This window comes from Capsicum annuum, chromosome 11, assembly GCF_002878395.1.
Source record: "Capsicum annuum cultivar UCD-10X-F1 chromosome 11, UCD10Xv1.1, whole genome shotgun sequence".
Classification (NCBI taxonomy): domain Eukaryota; kingdom Viridiplantae; phylum Streptophyta; class Magnoliopsida; order Solanales; family Solanaceae; genus Capsicum; species Capsicum annuum.
Genome location: NC_061121.1, coordinates 222471341 through 222488031, shown reverse-complemented (window position 1 = coordinate 222488031; position 16691 = coordinate 222471341). Strand labels below are relative to the sequence as shown.

At 35.9% G+C, this 16691-nt stretch overlaps 1 long non-coding RNA gene across 1 annotated transcript in view; it reads right to left on the bottom strand.

Annotated features, from left to right (window-relative positions):
- The window catches only part of LOC107847711, a 20007-nt gene extending 7564 nt beyond the window's left edge, over positions 1–12443 (bottom strand). The window contains exon 1 of the long non-coding RNA XR_001667622.2: positions 11696–12443. This is a non-coding gene — a long non-coding RNA (uncharacterized LOC107847711). The remainder of the gene's footprint in view (positions 1–11695) is intronic.
- Between the last annotated feature and the right edge of the window lie 4248 nt (positions 12444–16691).

Sequence of the window (16691 nt, the reverse complement as noted above, 5' to 3'; positions counted from 1 at the left end):
ATTTGTCGAGTTGGATTATTGGTGTTAAGGTTCGGCTCGAGGTTTCCAGGTGCGGACTCTCTTTATTCGAATAACATTGAGTTTGAAAGATTCAAATTTAAGGTCCAATTCTTTCTTCTCTTTTATTTAATTCTTATGTGATTGTGATTGCGTGTGATTCGATACCGTGGTTTGTTTGTTGATGTGAACTGTTGGTAACATTAGGGTGTGTGATGTGCTAAGCATGATTGGTGAATTTTCATTATTCTCGATTGGTGGATTGTGTATTGAAATGGGTTAATCATGTGGTTGAAAATGAATTAAGGTGGGGATTAAAAATGAAGGAAAATGAATATTGATTAATCTTGATGTATTGATAATGTTGAACATGATAGAATTGTGATACGTTGAACTTGGTAGGCAAACGTAGGCTGGGTAGGCGAATTTAGGAATAACGATTTGTGGAGTGTTTGAATATGTGCGTGAATGGTACTTTCTACTTTATTGCATGAAAAGTTTAAATTGTACTCATTTGGCCGGGGAATGCCCCAAAGGATTTGTATTGATTTATCCGGGGAATGCCCCGAAGTAGCACGCACGCAAAGGAGGCTCGTGATCAAGGCCCGGAATGTCGGGTGGAGTTTAGTTTAGGATTAGTTTAGAATAGAATAGGTTTTATATTTTCGCAACTCTTTTATTTTGGATTGTATAATTTGAACTGAACATTATTTTGGTTTGTTTTGAATTTTGTGTGATTTGTTTGTTTGCTTGTTTTGTGTGTTTATGTGGTTTGTACATTTGTAATGTCAGATTAGCCGATACGCTCCACCAAGCGACCATGGTCGAACCATGGGATCGAGGGGTGCCTAACACCTTCCCCTCGGTCAACAGAATTCCTTAGCCTGAATCTCTGTTCGCGGATCAGTTTTAGAGTCAAACCGTTTCGAAAAGGATTTTTCAAAGGTGACTTGACACACCGGATTATTCCAAGTGGTGACTCTGAATAAGAAAAAAAATAATAATGTAAATAATCATTTTTTTTTGAAATAAATTTTTCATTTTTGTCACCTTAATAATAAAACCCTTTCGAACTTAAAATACATATGTTTTTTTGGAGTCGAAAAAGGGGTTTAACAAGATGTAAATGTTTAGCTATTCCATCATACAAGTGTTTTCCTTATCTAGTATAGAACATACCTGAAAAAAATAAATTTCCTGGAACTCAAGGCTTGTATGTTCCCAATTTAATTTGCATAATTTTATTAATGGCTATGAAACAGGTCTACATCCTAAAATTTGAGGCATACAATTAAATGTGCTGGTCTAAAAGGAATAACAACAATTAACTACTTAAATTAAATTAAAACAACTACCCTTTTAGTCAATCAGGAAATTAGACATGATCCAAAAAAGTGTGCAATACCTATGGTGTTTTTCCTATCCACTAGCTAAGCTATATAATCTGTATCAGTACATCCTACCAACTTTAAATTACTTTATTTTGGATACGAAAGAGCAAGACCAATGGATCCTTGAGATCTCTCATATTTTTTTTCACAGATTTGAGATGAGATTCTTTAGGATTAGCTTGAAACCTTGCACATAGGCCAACACTGAAGACAATTTCAGGTCTACTTTCTATGAGATAGAGTAATGATCTAATCATCCCTCTATATAGCTTTTGATCCATAAATAAATCTGTTTCATCCATATCCAATTTTGTGGCAGTGGCGATGAGAGTGCTTATCTCCTTTGTTCCCTCCATAGAGAACCTTTTAAGAAGTTTCTTCACATACTTTTATTGATGAATCATTGTTTCAATAACTATTTTTTTAATCCTTTAGTCCCAAGAAAAATTTAAGTTCTCCTATCATACTCATCTCAAGTTCACTAATCATGAGTTTTGCAAAGTCACGAGTCATGTTGATATTGGTAGAACCAAATATGATATCATCTACATAAACCTGCACAATCAACAAATCCTTTCTATTAGTCTTTAAGAAGAGAGTGTTGTCAATTTTACCTCTTGTATGTCCATGCTCCAAAAGAAATTTTGAAAATCTTTCATACCAAGCCCTTGGAGCTTATTTCAGTCTATACAATGCTTTGTCAAGCTTGTACACATGGTCATGAAATTCATCACTTTCTAACCCATAGGTTAGTTTCACATATACTTTCTACTTGAGATAACCATTAAAATGCACTCTTTACATCCATTTTGTAAAGTGTGAATTCCTTGTAGGTAACAAAAGCCACAAGAAGTCTAATTACTTCAAGTATTGCCACAGGGGAAAAAGTCTCATCATAGTCTATGCCTTCTTCCTGATTGTATTCTTAGACCACTAGCCTTGCCTTATTCCTTGTACCTACTCCATGTTCATCTACTTTATTTCTGTACACCCATTTTGTTTCAATCATAGTTCTATCTGGTAGAGTGGAACTAAGTGCCAAACTTTTCTTCTCTCAAACTGGTTAAGTTCCTCTTATTTGGAAATGATCTAGTATGCAACAAGAAGTGATTTATTTACTCTTTTTGGTTCAACAACTGACAAAAATGCTTTGAAGGCACACACAATCCTTAATCCAGACCTAGTACTGATCCCTGAAGTGAGATTAGTAAGAACATTCTCAATTGGATGAGATCCTTGATAATTGTATATTTTTGGAACCAGTCCTTATGAGCTGTTAGGATTACAGTGAAAAACTTGACCTAGAGTTCCTTGTGGTTCAGTTTCCCCCGCCGATGTGCCTCCAAGTCCAGTTCCCTCTTTTAATGTGCCTGTAGGGTGTTCTGTAGATGGATCAGGTTGTGCAACCTATTTCTTCTCCTGTTCTTTAATTTCACTTTCTTCCTAAATGTTAGTCTCAGTGCAAAATTCATCAAAAACAACATGCACACTTTCTTCACAATAGTTTGATATTTTATTTAAGACCCTATAAGCTTTGCTATAGTGATAATACCCTAAGAAGATTCCCTCATTACTTCTTGCATTAAATTTTCCTAAATGATATTTTCCATTATTATAAATGAAACACTTGCAATCAAATGTTCCAAAGTGAGGGATATTTGGTTTTCTTCCTTTGAGCAATTCATAGGGAGTCTTTTCTAGAATAGGCTTAATTATGCATCTATTCACAATGTATCCAACAGTACTTATGGCCTTAGACCAATGATTTTTTGTAAGATTTCCTGCAAGCATCATTGTTCTAGCCATATCTTCTAAGGTTCTATTTTTCCTTTCTTTACATTTTGTTGAGCTGTTCTAGGAGCAGAGAAATTATGATATGTATCATTAGTGAGCAAAATTTCAAAAAATTTGCATTTTCAAATTCAGTGCCATGGTCAGATTTTATGAAAATTAGGGAAGTGCTAGTTTCTTTTCTATTTTCTTAATAAATACAGAAAAGACATCTAAAGCATCTTCTTTGGAAGCCAAAAACTGTGTCCAGGTAAGCCTGGAATAGTCATCAACAATTACAAAAATATACTTTTTGCCTGCTCTTCTTTGTATTCTCATTGGTCCACAAAGATCCATATGGACCAGGTCCATGGTTCTTAGGTTTGAAAGAAGATCTTACCTGCTTCCCCCTTACACAAGTACTACAAACCTTATCTTTTTTGAACTTGATTTTAAGCAATCCCATCACTAAGTCCTTAGAATTTAGTTTATTTAATTACTCTAGACTTGTATGTCCAAGTCTTTTATGCCAAAGAAGCGGATCATTTTCAATTGCACTTAGGTAGGTTAGTTTTTTCTCGATATTCCTAAAATGTCAGCTTTGTATAAATTTTTGCGTCTCCTAGTAGTTGAACAATCTCCTTTGTATCCATTCTTTTGTCTTTGTAACCATCCTTTTGACATTGCAACCTCCAGAAGTAAAAGTTTCCTTATTACTTTATCATACAATAGATACCCCCATCAACTTTAGAGAGCGAAAGGAATTTGAGTTTATCTCAGTCATGTGTATTAAGAAAGAACTATTTAAACACCGGTATCACTTGCTTCCTTTCACTCTTACTTGCAAAACAAATTAGGGGTTAAATTTAGGAACCCAGACAATCTTAGGTCTTTTCTTATGAGTAAAAGGATGAATGAGATTCCTTCTAGCCCATCAAGGTGTAACGACCTAAATTTTGATGAAATATGTGAAATATATATTTTTATGTGATTTTACTATTTTACCTTTTCCCATAGTTACATTGTGACATTTCTAGGGTGTTTCGATAATTAACTGATTTTTGATGTATTTTGGTGCCATTGATGTGATGTTTTGGTTTTTGGTGGAATCCAAAGCCTTATATTAGACTTCAAAAGTTATCTTTTGATTTGTGTGATGGATGGATGAACGGACTATGCTAACAAATTCAGAACATCGATTTTAGGGTGATAACATATTTAGTGTGGTTTTATGCCTTTTAAATTTCATTTTGACCCTCGATTGGGAAAGTTGTGATTTTGAGTCTGGAGCATCGAATTTGATAGGGTAGCATAGTTCATTTGTGTTCACGGTACTTTTAATGAATCTCGAGGGGCCCATGAGGACTCAAAATGATCCAAACGCCCCAACAAGTGCTCCAGATCTGGTGCACGTATGATTGCATAATGATGCCACAATCATAATAGGTCCACCAGACATGATGTCACAATCATGATAGCCCTTCCTCGATCGCGATATCTGAGTCAGGCCAGGTACCGTAATCACAAGTACTGGGTATAAATACTTGTGTTTCATAATTTTTTTTTTATCAATTTTGAGACTTGGAGCTTAGCATTTCATGATTTTGAGATATTTTTCCCACTTCTAAGCTTGGGTAAGCTTCAATACTCCTATGTTAATTATTTTCTTCAATCCTTATCATTAAATTCTTATTCTAATTTAAATTTGAAAGTGAAAATTGGGGATTTTGGCCCTAAAGGCCCAAATTTGTATTTCTTCTAATTAAACCCCAATTTCTACCTCTTTTCACTTAGATGATATTCCTAATCCTATAATTATCAACTTTTCCTCAATTTCATCTTTAAAATAACTCCAATTATTGATTTTAAAATGGATTTCGAAGGTTTTACCAGTAAAGCTTAAATTTTTTTTTGTTCAATTCAAACCTCATTCTTAACTCGTTTTGCCTGGGTTTTCAGCTGTAGACTCCTAAAAATATGGGAACTTGATTTTTGAATAAAATTATTTTTACCTTTTTTTTTGAAACTTTATTTTGGGGGTCCGTTTTGGCTGCAAATCGATAGTAGGAAATATGGGTATCGTTGAATTATTTTGATGCATAGATTCCATATTTCTTTATTTTAATTAATTTCAGGGACATTTGTTAGATATAAGGTTAGGATTAATGCTTTTGTTATGGTTTTCGGCATTCGAGGTAGGTTATAAGTTACTCTTTCAGACTGGGTTGAGTAGTTAACTTTGATACAAAATGCATGTTAAGGGTGTGGGAACTAATCTTGAAATTGGATATCTTAATATCTTGTTCCAATGTGGGGGCCTATATATGATATAATTATTGGTTTTGAGACATTATGTAATATATGTGACCGTGTGGGGTCCTATGTGATGTCAATAGCCTTATACATATGTGAATAATTGTATCTTATTGGTGAAAAAGTGTGTTGTGGTACCATTTATGTATTTTTATGTATTCATATTTTATTGGCATATGAAACATATGAAAATTCATGGATGGTTGAAAATAATAAGTGGATATTTGACTCACATGGTTGTGGAAATATTCATTGTGGTGGTTGTGGAAATATTCATTGTGGTGGTTGTGGAAATATTCATTGTGGTTGGTTGTGGAAATACTCATTGTGACTGGTTGTGAGAATACATCCTCATATGATACTTGATCATGAAATATTGGTACCATTGTGGCAACACTGAAAAATATTGGCAATACATTTTATGACAAAAAATGTGACATCTTATAAAATCCTTTCCGAGGGATGCATCGGGGAGAAGATATGGATATATGGATTGTATATGGGTTGACGAACCCCCATGGGTCCTACCTTGGAATGCTTTGTCTCCTTAGGTGTATACAGAGACTACGCGATGGTCTCAAAAGCTGTGCAATAACCTCGTGCATCATCATCATCCTTATCATTTTTAATTTAGTTACTTTATTATGCTTGTGATGTGATTGTATTTCTTTTTGAATTCTTACTTATCTAATTGTTCTATCTTCCTATATTTGTACTTGATGATCTTGTGTATATATTATTCTTCCTTGTTCTATGTGTATGTGGTATATTGTATACTTAGGGTCCTTTTTGGTGTTCTATTTGTAATATATGTGATATATTAGAACTGTTAGTGCAAGCGGTGTGGGCTACTATTGTGGAACATTTTCTGATTGTAGGTGACGTGCCCTTAGTGTGTATTTGGTATGCTTTATTTTTAAGTTTGTTCGGTCGACTTATGATACCTACTGAGTATAAATAGACCATGCTTATTCCTACTATACCTTTTCAATGCAAATTTAGGTTCGGGTGTGCCCCATGTTGCTTGACTTGAGCGATCATTGGAGTTTTCAAGGTAGTGGATAATTTTTAGGCGTTCAAATATCTACTACTATCTTTCTTTATCATCAAACGTTGTCGTTACTATTTTATTTGGATTCAGATACATTGTTGACATAAGGTTTTGGAACTTATGGCTATATCTTTGATTTTGTTCTTTTTGCATTTATTATACGTATATGGTTCAACTTCATTTTAGAGGCCTTAACTTGGGGTTATTTCTATCTTTTCTCTCTTTATGTATCAATTTGAGTGATAAGCTTACTCATCAAGGTTCGCCGCTATGAGTGCCATTATTACCCTTGGATTTTGGGTCATGATAAATTTGTATCAGAGCAACCAGGTTTGTTGGTCTCAATAGTATAAGAATGAGATGTTTAATATAGTCTCACGAATTGGTACGTAGTCGTTCGTATCTATCTTTGAGAGGATATAGGATGTCTTTAAAAAGCTTTTCTCATTTTATTCCTTATTGTGCAAATTTCATTCATACCTTGTTTTCTGAGTTACGTTTCACTCATTCTGCCCAAATAGTATTCACTAGTTTCTGTGAGGTCAAAAATATGGAGCCTTCACCTAGAAGGGGAGCCTCGAGTCATGGATGGACTCAAGGAGTGGAAGGGCCCGTAGATCAGCCCCATCTAAGAGGAGTGCTAGGGGACTCTCTTCTAAGAATCGTGTTGAGTAGGTTGGAGGAGTGGTTTTACTCCAGTTCTTCAGAGTTTGTTTGCCCCAATTTTGAAGAGGTTGTTGATGTGATTGCTGACTCACTTAGAGGTTTCTCCTTTGGTTATGCTAGGTGTTCCTCTATCCCCTAGTGTGGATCTTCCTGTGGCACTTATATTTGTTTTGGGTGCTTCTCATACCCCGAGTACTATTCCTCTATTAGCACCAACATCTGAGTATGTTGCTCTGAGATCAGGAGTTCAACCTTTACCTATGTTACCTCCATAGATGGGATCTCAGCCTGCCAGCTTCACCATGCCTTCTCTTATTACGAGTATAGTGACATCTTTTAAGAATAAAAAAAGGTTTGAGAGATTTACTTATTTGGGTCCTTCCAGATTTAGTTGTGTTGTAGCGAGGATGCCTATGAGTTTTTGATTGGCTACTGTAAGAAGTTCCACAATTTGGGTCTCTTGAGTCGCATGAGGTTGCTTATACTACATATTAGTTAAGAGATACTATGAGAGATTAGTGGAGATCATTTATTCATTGTAAACCTCTTGATGCTCCTGAGATGATGTGGGATTAATTTGCTGATACCTTTTCAAAGAGATTTATGCCTTATAGCCTTAATATTGAGCTGATCACTAAGTCTATTTCTATTACTTCTTATAGGATGGCCCTAACCGAGTTGAAGGAGTTGAAATATCAATTGTAGAAGTTGTTGGATAAGGGATTTATCTAACGTAGTGTATTACCATGGGTGCCTCTATCTTGTTCATAAAAAACAAGAATGGGTCTATGTATATGTTTATCAATTATCAACAGTCGAATAAGGTGACGGTTAAGAATACATATTCTTTTCCTCGTATTAATTATTTATTTGATCAACTTTAGGGTGCTTCATGTTTTTGAAGATTGATTTGAGATTAGGTTATCACCAGTTGAGGATTAGAGCTTCAAATATTCCAAAGACAACTTTATAGACTCAATATGGTCATTATGAGTTCTTGGTCATGTCCTTTGGGTTGACCATCCTCAACTATGTTTATAAAGTTGATGAATTGAGTGTTTTAACTGTATCTCAACTTTTTTGTTATTATATTTATTGATGATATCTTTATTTATTTTGAGAGTGAGATCGATCAGGAGGAGCATTTGTAAATTGTTCTTTAGAGACTGAGGGATGAGAAGTTGTATGCTAAGTTCTCTAAGTGTGAGCTTTGGTTAGAGTCGGTGTCCTTCTTGGGTTATGTGGTGACTAAGGATGGTATTATAGTTGATCCAGCTAAGGTTGCATCAGTTCGTGATTGGGTTAGACGTACTTCACCTATCGAGATTTAGAGTTTTATTGGCTTGGAAGGTTATTATCATCATTTTGTTGAGGGATTTTCATCTATTATAGCTTTGTTGACCAAGTTGACTTATAAGAAGAGTTCTTTTTAGTGGTGTCATGCTTGTGAGGCGAGCTTCCAAAATCTCAAGTATTTGTTGAATTCATCTTCTATCTTGACTTTGCCCAAAGAGGGTGTGGGATTCACCATCTTTTATGATACTTCCGGTGTTGGTTAGGTGCTGTGTTGATGCAGGAGGGTAACGTGATTATGTACACTTCTTATCAATTAAAGCCCCATGAGAACAATTATCCTACCTAAGATCTGAAGTTGTGCGTAGTTATTTTTGCTTTGAAGTTTTAAATGCATTACTTATATGGAGTCTCTTATGAGATTTTCTCGGATCAACGAAGCCTTCAATAGTTCTTCGCCAAGTGAGATCTTAATATAAGCCAGCATCATTGGCTTTAGTTGCTTAAGGATTATGACTTGACTATTTTTTATCATCCAGGTAGGGCTAATGTTGTTGTAGATGCTTTGAGCCAGAAGTTGAATTACATGGGTAACTTGGCGTATCTTTTGACCTAGGAGAGACCTTTTGACTTTGAGGTTTAGCCTTTATCTAACCAGATGGTTAGGCTTGATATTTCAACACCTGGGCATGTTTTGGCATTTGTGGAGGGTAGGTATTCCTTGATGGAGTAGATCCAAGCTCATCAGTTTGAAAAGATCACAGAACCTAAGAATGGCGCCTACATATCTCACATTTCGAGAAAGGAGAATCAGGTGTGCGTAGTTTGTGAAGTCGTGCCAAAATGGCCAATTGAACTCTTTGTTTTTTTTCTTCGTTTTCTCAAAACTGTAAGAAGAAAAGAAAATAACAATTTGTTAAAAGAATTGACGAAAATGTTTTTGAATTTTTCAGCTTTAACATCCCTATACAAAGTGAAATCTATGATTACCAAAGAAAATCTTTTTGGGTTTTCAATTTTAAATTTCATATGAAAATGAAACCTGAACCTATTAATGGAAAATCTTTTTGCAGTTTTCTTCTAAAGATGTACATGGAACACTTACTCTAAATAAAGAGTGAAGAAAATCTTTTTTGGATTTTTTTTCAAATAAGATCCCCGAACCAATAATAGGCTGCCTACGTATCTCACATCCCAAAAAAGGAGAATCAGGGGTGCGTAGTTCGTCCAGATTGAACAATTAAGGATTAAATAACAAACTGAACCCTGACTTGAGAGCCACGACGAAAGACAGACGATGAACAATGTCAGTAAAATCTTTTTTGAGTTTTCAACTTGACACTTCACACAAAAATGACACCAATAACTATGAAAGAAAAATATTTTTGATATTTTCATCATATCAGATGTGCAAAACTTCTACCATCTTTTTTGAACTTTCCTTTTATAAAAAGCTCCCATTGAAATAAATCTCTTTAAAGTTTTTGAATTGTGAATGATTGCCAAAGGAAACAAAAAAAAACAAAATATTTTTGATGTTTTTTGATTTTTTTTTTAAAATGAGTGCAAAACATAAAAAATCTTTTTTGAATTTTTAAATTGTGAAAAATAAAAACCATAAAGAACTCTAAAAACTACGAAACGCTTATTTTTTTTTTTACTTTTCCACATTTCTTATCTACACACTTTACTTCTAGCACATGTTTTCCCCAAATCGGTCCGTCAAATGACCACGCTACCCTCAGAGATGCGACATTTAGCACGTAGGGATGCTTTAGAGGTGAGTCTCCTACAAAGGACCAAGTGGGTCCCGCTAGGTCTCAATATGATGCAAATAAGCATGATCTAAGGGCTAACCTACGTTGGGGTTCACTAACAAGGTTGTTCGGGGGAGCGTATAGTCGATAGTGGTTGCAAAAGATTTTCACCCACTCCATAACACCGACGGCTCTCCCTCCTAAGATAAGGGTGACTTAATTATAGGTCGTGTACAACACATGTACTACGGACTTATTGCAGAAAGAATGACTCGGGTTATGCACATGATGATAATATAAAGTGGTAACAAATAAGATAAATGCTGCAAACAAAGAGCACGTAGACACTCCACAATGATAAAACAATATCACAAAACAACACAAAAATGTCTATACACCTATAATACAAACCAAGCCGATACAACTCCAAAAAATAAGTTCAAATTCTGAAAAGGTCCCGAGTAGAGTCGCTAGAGCTGTCACACCCCTTTTTTAACTCCAAAAGGATTATGGTTTTAAGTTTCGAAAGGGTTTTTATTGTTAAAGTGAGAAAAGATTGAAAATTTATTTTGAAAAAGGATTATTTACATTTTTTATTCAGATTCGGCACTTGGCATAATCTGGTGTGCTAAGTCACCTTTGGAAAATCATTTTCAAAACTATTTGACTCTTTAAGACTGGTTTGCAAACAGAGATTCCGGCTAAAGAATTCTGTTGAACAAGGGGAAGGTGTTAGGCACCCCTTGATCCCGTGGTTCAACCACGGTCGCTTGATGAGCGTATCGGCTAATTTGACACTACAAATGTATAAACCATACAAAGCACGCAAAACAATCAATCATGCAAATAAAACAAAACAATCCAGAATTTAGTATTCAGTCCAATTATACAGTTTCGAAATAGAAAAATACAAAAATATAAACCTAATCTATTCTAGGCTAATCCTAAGCTACGCTCGATTGCTTTCTCCACCCGACGTTTCGGGCCTTGATCGTGCGCCATCTTCAAGTACATCATACTTCGGGGCATTCGCCGGATAAATCAATACAATAGATCACAATGCTTAAATCAAAACCATTCCACAAACATTTCATCATTCAACAATCACAGATCCTATACTTTGCCTACCCAACCTACCTTTTCCTATTACTTCCGACTTATCATGTTGCTACCATGTTTAACAACGTCAAAATCAATCAAGATTACAAATTAAATAACCTAAGTGAAATTGCAAATTAGCCAACTTTCGATACCACCCCAAATTATGATTTAATCCCAAATCGAGTCCAATTTCTTTGATTATTTCAATCCACAACAATCAACCGATCGATATCAACAACCAACCACGATGATCCAAAACATATCGAAATCAACAAAATAGAATCCACACACCATGAGTTTACTAAACCGAATATCACACAATCAAAAATTAATTGAGAATGAGATGAAGAATGGACCTTAATGTTTCTTTGATTCAATCAAATAGAGGAGCTTCGTGGATTCAGAACCATCGATTCAAACCTCAAACACGAACTGACCAACGTTCAGTTTCACCCTTTCGTTCTGTTTTCTCTCCAACCCGAACAAAAAAAAACCAAACAGCCTGAACCCAAAAACTTTCTAAAAGAAAACCAAGAACCTGTGTGACGATGTCCGGCAAAAAATTGCCAGAATCCAACCCAAAACTGGTTAAACTTGACTGATTCGGATCAGGCTAGGGTCGGAATCCACAACTATCGTCCCGTTAGAACTCCGGTGAGCTCCAACGCTGACTGAAACAAGAAAAAAATGGATGACAACAATGTTTTTCCGATGAGGGGCTGTTACTTCCGGCCAAGAACACAGGACAGATCACGTTTTCGATATTGTCACCATTTTTTCTCTCTCTCGCGCGTTCAGTTGCTCTCTCACTCTCTCGCACCTCTCTCTTCCTCTCTCGCAGCTCTCCCCCTCTCTCTGTCCACGTGTGTGTTCCTTTTTAATGGAAATAAAAATGGAAGATGATCCTCCCCCCTCCCTGTGGGCCTCTCGTCTTGTTCTCCTTTTCTAGAAAACCAAATTGGATTTTTTTTTTTTCTGAATTGGAAAGACCAAACCATCTTTAAAGTGGTCCTCTCCTTTTTTTCTCGAAAGTTCCTGTGGGCCTTTTCTTTGTGGACAAAAAAATAAGATAGAGGGGAGGGGTCACGTAGAGGTAGGGGTGAGGGTAGGGATATGGGGGTAGGTGAGGTGTTATCTTTTAATTGAAAGGGTTGTTAGGATGTTAAAAAGAATAAAACTTTGTTAGAAATTTTGTTGAGAGTTATTTTTTTGTATTTTTGTGGGATAATTACATGGGTGAGGGTACACGGTAGGATAAGGTTAAAATGGGTAAAACGATATCGGGGAGGGACAAATTACGTGTCTACAGTATATATTGAGTATGATTTTCCAGCAAATGGGGTTTGTCTTGTGTCCTCTAGCTTACAAAATAATGAAGAAGCCAAAAGGATGCGACATTTACTATATGTATATTAAAGCTTGATCTTGTGTATATCGAGTATAATTTTCCAGTCAATGGAGTCGCTTGTGTCCCGTAGAAGAAAAAAGTGAAGAAGCCAAGAGGACGCAACATTTATTATATCTATATTAAATCTTGATCTTGTATATATCGAGTATAACTTTCCAGTGATGCGGGTTTGTCTTGCGTCTCCTAGCTCAGAAAAACATGAAGAAGCCAAGAGGATGGAAAATATAATCTATGTACATTAAATCTTGTATATATCAGTATAAGTTTAGACTGATCATTCTTCTTGATTTTAGACTGCCCCCTTGTAGGTTCTATAATTAGATCTTAGGTTGGCAATCACACCTCAACTTCCTTACACTTTGTTATGTCTATCATTTAGTTTTATTACCAAACTCAGGAAGATTTGACCAAAATAATTTTAGGGAGCAACTGGAAATTAACGCTTCTCAGAGCTTGTACTTGTGTTTCTGTTAGAGAACCAACAATATATATCAATGTTTAGTCCAAGACTTTGTAAGCATGAAAAACAAATATATGTACAAAGAAATTGAGAAAAGATAATTATGATAAAGTGATATATCAATTATTTTGATCACCTCTTCAAAAGAGGCTCAGTGACAAGGAAAATTATGTCTTCAAACATTGATGATGTGACTGAAGCGCATGTTAAGCGAAGCAACAAACACATTTTGAGCTCGCTTCAGGGCTAAGCGTGGTTAAGTGCACTTTTGATGATGCGCTTCTGACGACACTTTACTTGATTAAAAAAGAGTGCGCTTTTGATGACACTTTACTTGATCAAAAAAAAAAAAAAGGTGTGCCTTTGATGACACTTTACTTGATCAAGAAAAAAGTGCGCTTTTGACGATACATAGTGCCACTGAAATGGTCATTAAGGAAAGGAGTTGTACTGCCAAAATGATCCCCAGAAGAGAAAGGTACTAAAATAATGAAAAGGAAAATGGATTTTGGTAAGGAAAGCGGCATAAAGCTAGCTTCTGGGAAAAAGTTAGTCAAGCCCGTAGCTACTAGCCAGAGCGTTGAGGCTCTAAATACCATGTACGAAGATAAAATGGAGAACACTCTTATTGAATTGGTGTCTTTACCAACTACCTAGACCATTGACGGCACTCAGGCTTTGGTTGAATTGGTGCAGTAACAACATGCATGAGGGTTCATACAAATTATACCACAGAATTAGGGGTTGTTTATTGCTTTGCACTAGCTGTATAGATTAAGCTGCGAATCAAATGTAGGAAACTATCAAAGCTCTAGTAGAAGAAACAGCAGCTCCAATCCAAGCTCCATAACTGATCAAACAAGTAGCGTCAAGCTAAGCCCCGAGATCAATAGGTGGAATTCCAAATCCTGCTAAGCCTTGCGATTAAAAGGGACAAACAAGTTTTCCAATTAAGTGAGGTCCTTCAAGTTTTAAAAATTAGGTGAAAGGGACATTTTTTTTTTTTTTTTTTTTTTGTTAAATATTTTCGTTCTAACAACTTTGCAAAGTTGTAGAACAACTTTGATAGTTGTTCGACAACTTTGCGAAGTTGTTCGACAACTGTGTGAAGTTGTTAAGAGAACTAATGCAGTTTTCGAACAACTATCCCAGTTGTTCAAGAGACTTTATTTTTTTAACTTGGGGACATTGTGGGACTCACTTGTACCCTTTTTTTAATTAAAGACTTGGAGGGTCTATGGACTCATTTTTCTCCGGATACTCCGAGACATGGTAGAGTTTTCAAGATTAGACTTGCAGATTTTTTATATATGATCGTCATCTGACTGTGATGGCAATATGATATACCATATGTATCCCATTTTCTAACTAGTATAACGTGATGTAATCGTGCACCTTCTTAAGATTGGCCAGTATTTTGTATAATGTTCATTAGTAACTGAAATGTCTGTTAATTATCTACTACCATTTAACTTCCATATCATTTGGCATCCAAAACTCTTCCTAAATCAAATAGTATCCACTCCTTTTTAATTTGTAGATATATTAAATTTTGATACCTCCTCCATATAAACATAAATCTACCGTTGAATATATATCAGGCCATTAACAATTTATCACCATCATGAACTCATTTTCTAGTCAGATGGGCTTTCCTTGATGCGTGATTTGTTCAAGCCTACCTAGAGAGTTGCGTTTAGTTTTGGTAGTGGATTGCAAACTCGTCCTTTATACGATGAAGTGATCAACGTATTAAGAAACATTCTTTTCTTTGGAAAAGGGCTATGTATACCTACGCACTATAGGTAATTAGTCAAATATAACCTCCGTCATACTATTCAATGATTTCTACCCCTACCGCGGTTACCATTTTAATATATCTACCGCTTCATCTAACGGCCTTTTCCAAGGGACACGTGGCCTCATCCTAAATGCTTCATCTACTTTTTTTTCTTCTTAAATTTAATTCTAATACCCAATATTTGACCCATACATGTAATCTCTTAGAAACCCATAACCTCCCTTCACTTTTTCCTGCAGTTCCTCTTTACATTTTGCCCTATGAGCATTTTGCTCAAAGAGAAATCTTAGACTTGTTTCCATATTTCTCCAAATTTACGGGAATTAAAAACGGAAGGTGCTATTAACATGAAGTTGTTCGTTGTGTTGCATTAATGATGATAATGATGGCTATCCCCAGCATGAAGGGTGTCCTCTCGATGATGCTTTGGCACCGGGTCCGACGCCACCATCTTCGTCCCCACCTTCTTGTCTTTATTTGTCACTCTTGCTTTGCTCTCTAACCATGAGATCTATTTTTCTCCATCATGAGGGCTTTTTCGAAAATGAAAGTTGTGCAAATGAGGATGTATCGTTGGATGTGTGGGCATACCAACAGAGATAGGACTCGAAATCAGGATATCCAGGACAAGCTAAGAGTGACTTGATGGAGGACAAGATGCGGGCAGCGAGAGTGAGATGGTTCGTGCATGTGAAGAGGAGATGTATAAATGCCCCAGTGCGGATATGTGAGAAGTTGGCTATGGATGGTTTCAAGAGAGGTAGAGGTAGAGGTAGACCGAAGAAATATTAGGGAGAGGTGATTAGACAGGACATGACACTGCTTCAGCTTACCAAGGGCAACACCTTATATAGGAGAATGAGGAGGATACAGATTAGGGTACAAGGTTTGTAGGTAGCAGTGTGTTGTCTTGCTGTCCATTCATATTAGTAGTCGTAGTATTGCTCTTGTAGTTTCTTTTACTTCTATTTCTATTATTACCTGTTGTTTCTCATACTGGGATTATCATATTTTTTTTGTAGTTGTTTTCTGCAGTTACTCCTTTTTGGGACTGCTTTGGACTATTTTTCCTTAAGCCGATAGTCTATCCGAAACATCCTCTATATATCTGAGGTAGGGGTAAGGTCCGTTACACTCTATCCTCCCTAGATCTCACTTTGTGGACGGCACGGGTATGTTGTTGTTGTCATCAGGGCCTTTTCTTCAATTTCAACCTTTCATATTTTTTGTAATGGCAGGGGTGGAAATCATTGAATACATCCTAATTTTTTATCTTTTCTTAAAACAGGAAATCATTGAATAGTATAATGGAGGTTATGTTTATCTAACTTCCTATAGTAAAGGGGTATATATATATATAGCCTTTAATGCACATGATCTCACTGTTATACCCGTCCTTTATAGTCTGTCAGAGCAGTCCCAGACATTTAGTCCTTCTATCGTTCCAGGAGCATTTTAAGATCATATCATGTCTCTTTCTGTTGGTCCATGTTCAACCTTAGTGAATTCATTTCTTTATGTTAAATGTTATCATCTAAGGCCCTGTTTGGTTTGGATAAGGATAACTGTACCTTGTTTGCTGATTCAACTATTTTCTTCAATCTGAATCCGTCTATTGTGGAAAGAACAGCTTTTAGAGCTAATAACTGACTATTACATCTATAAAACTGATCAATTTAATCT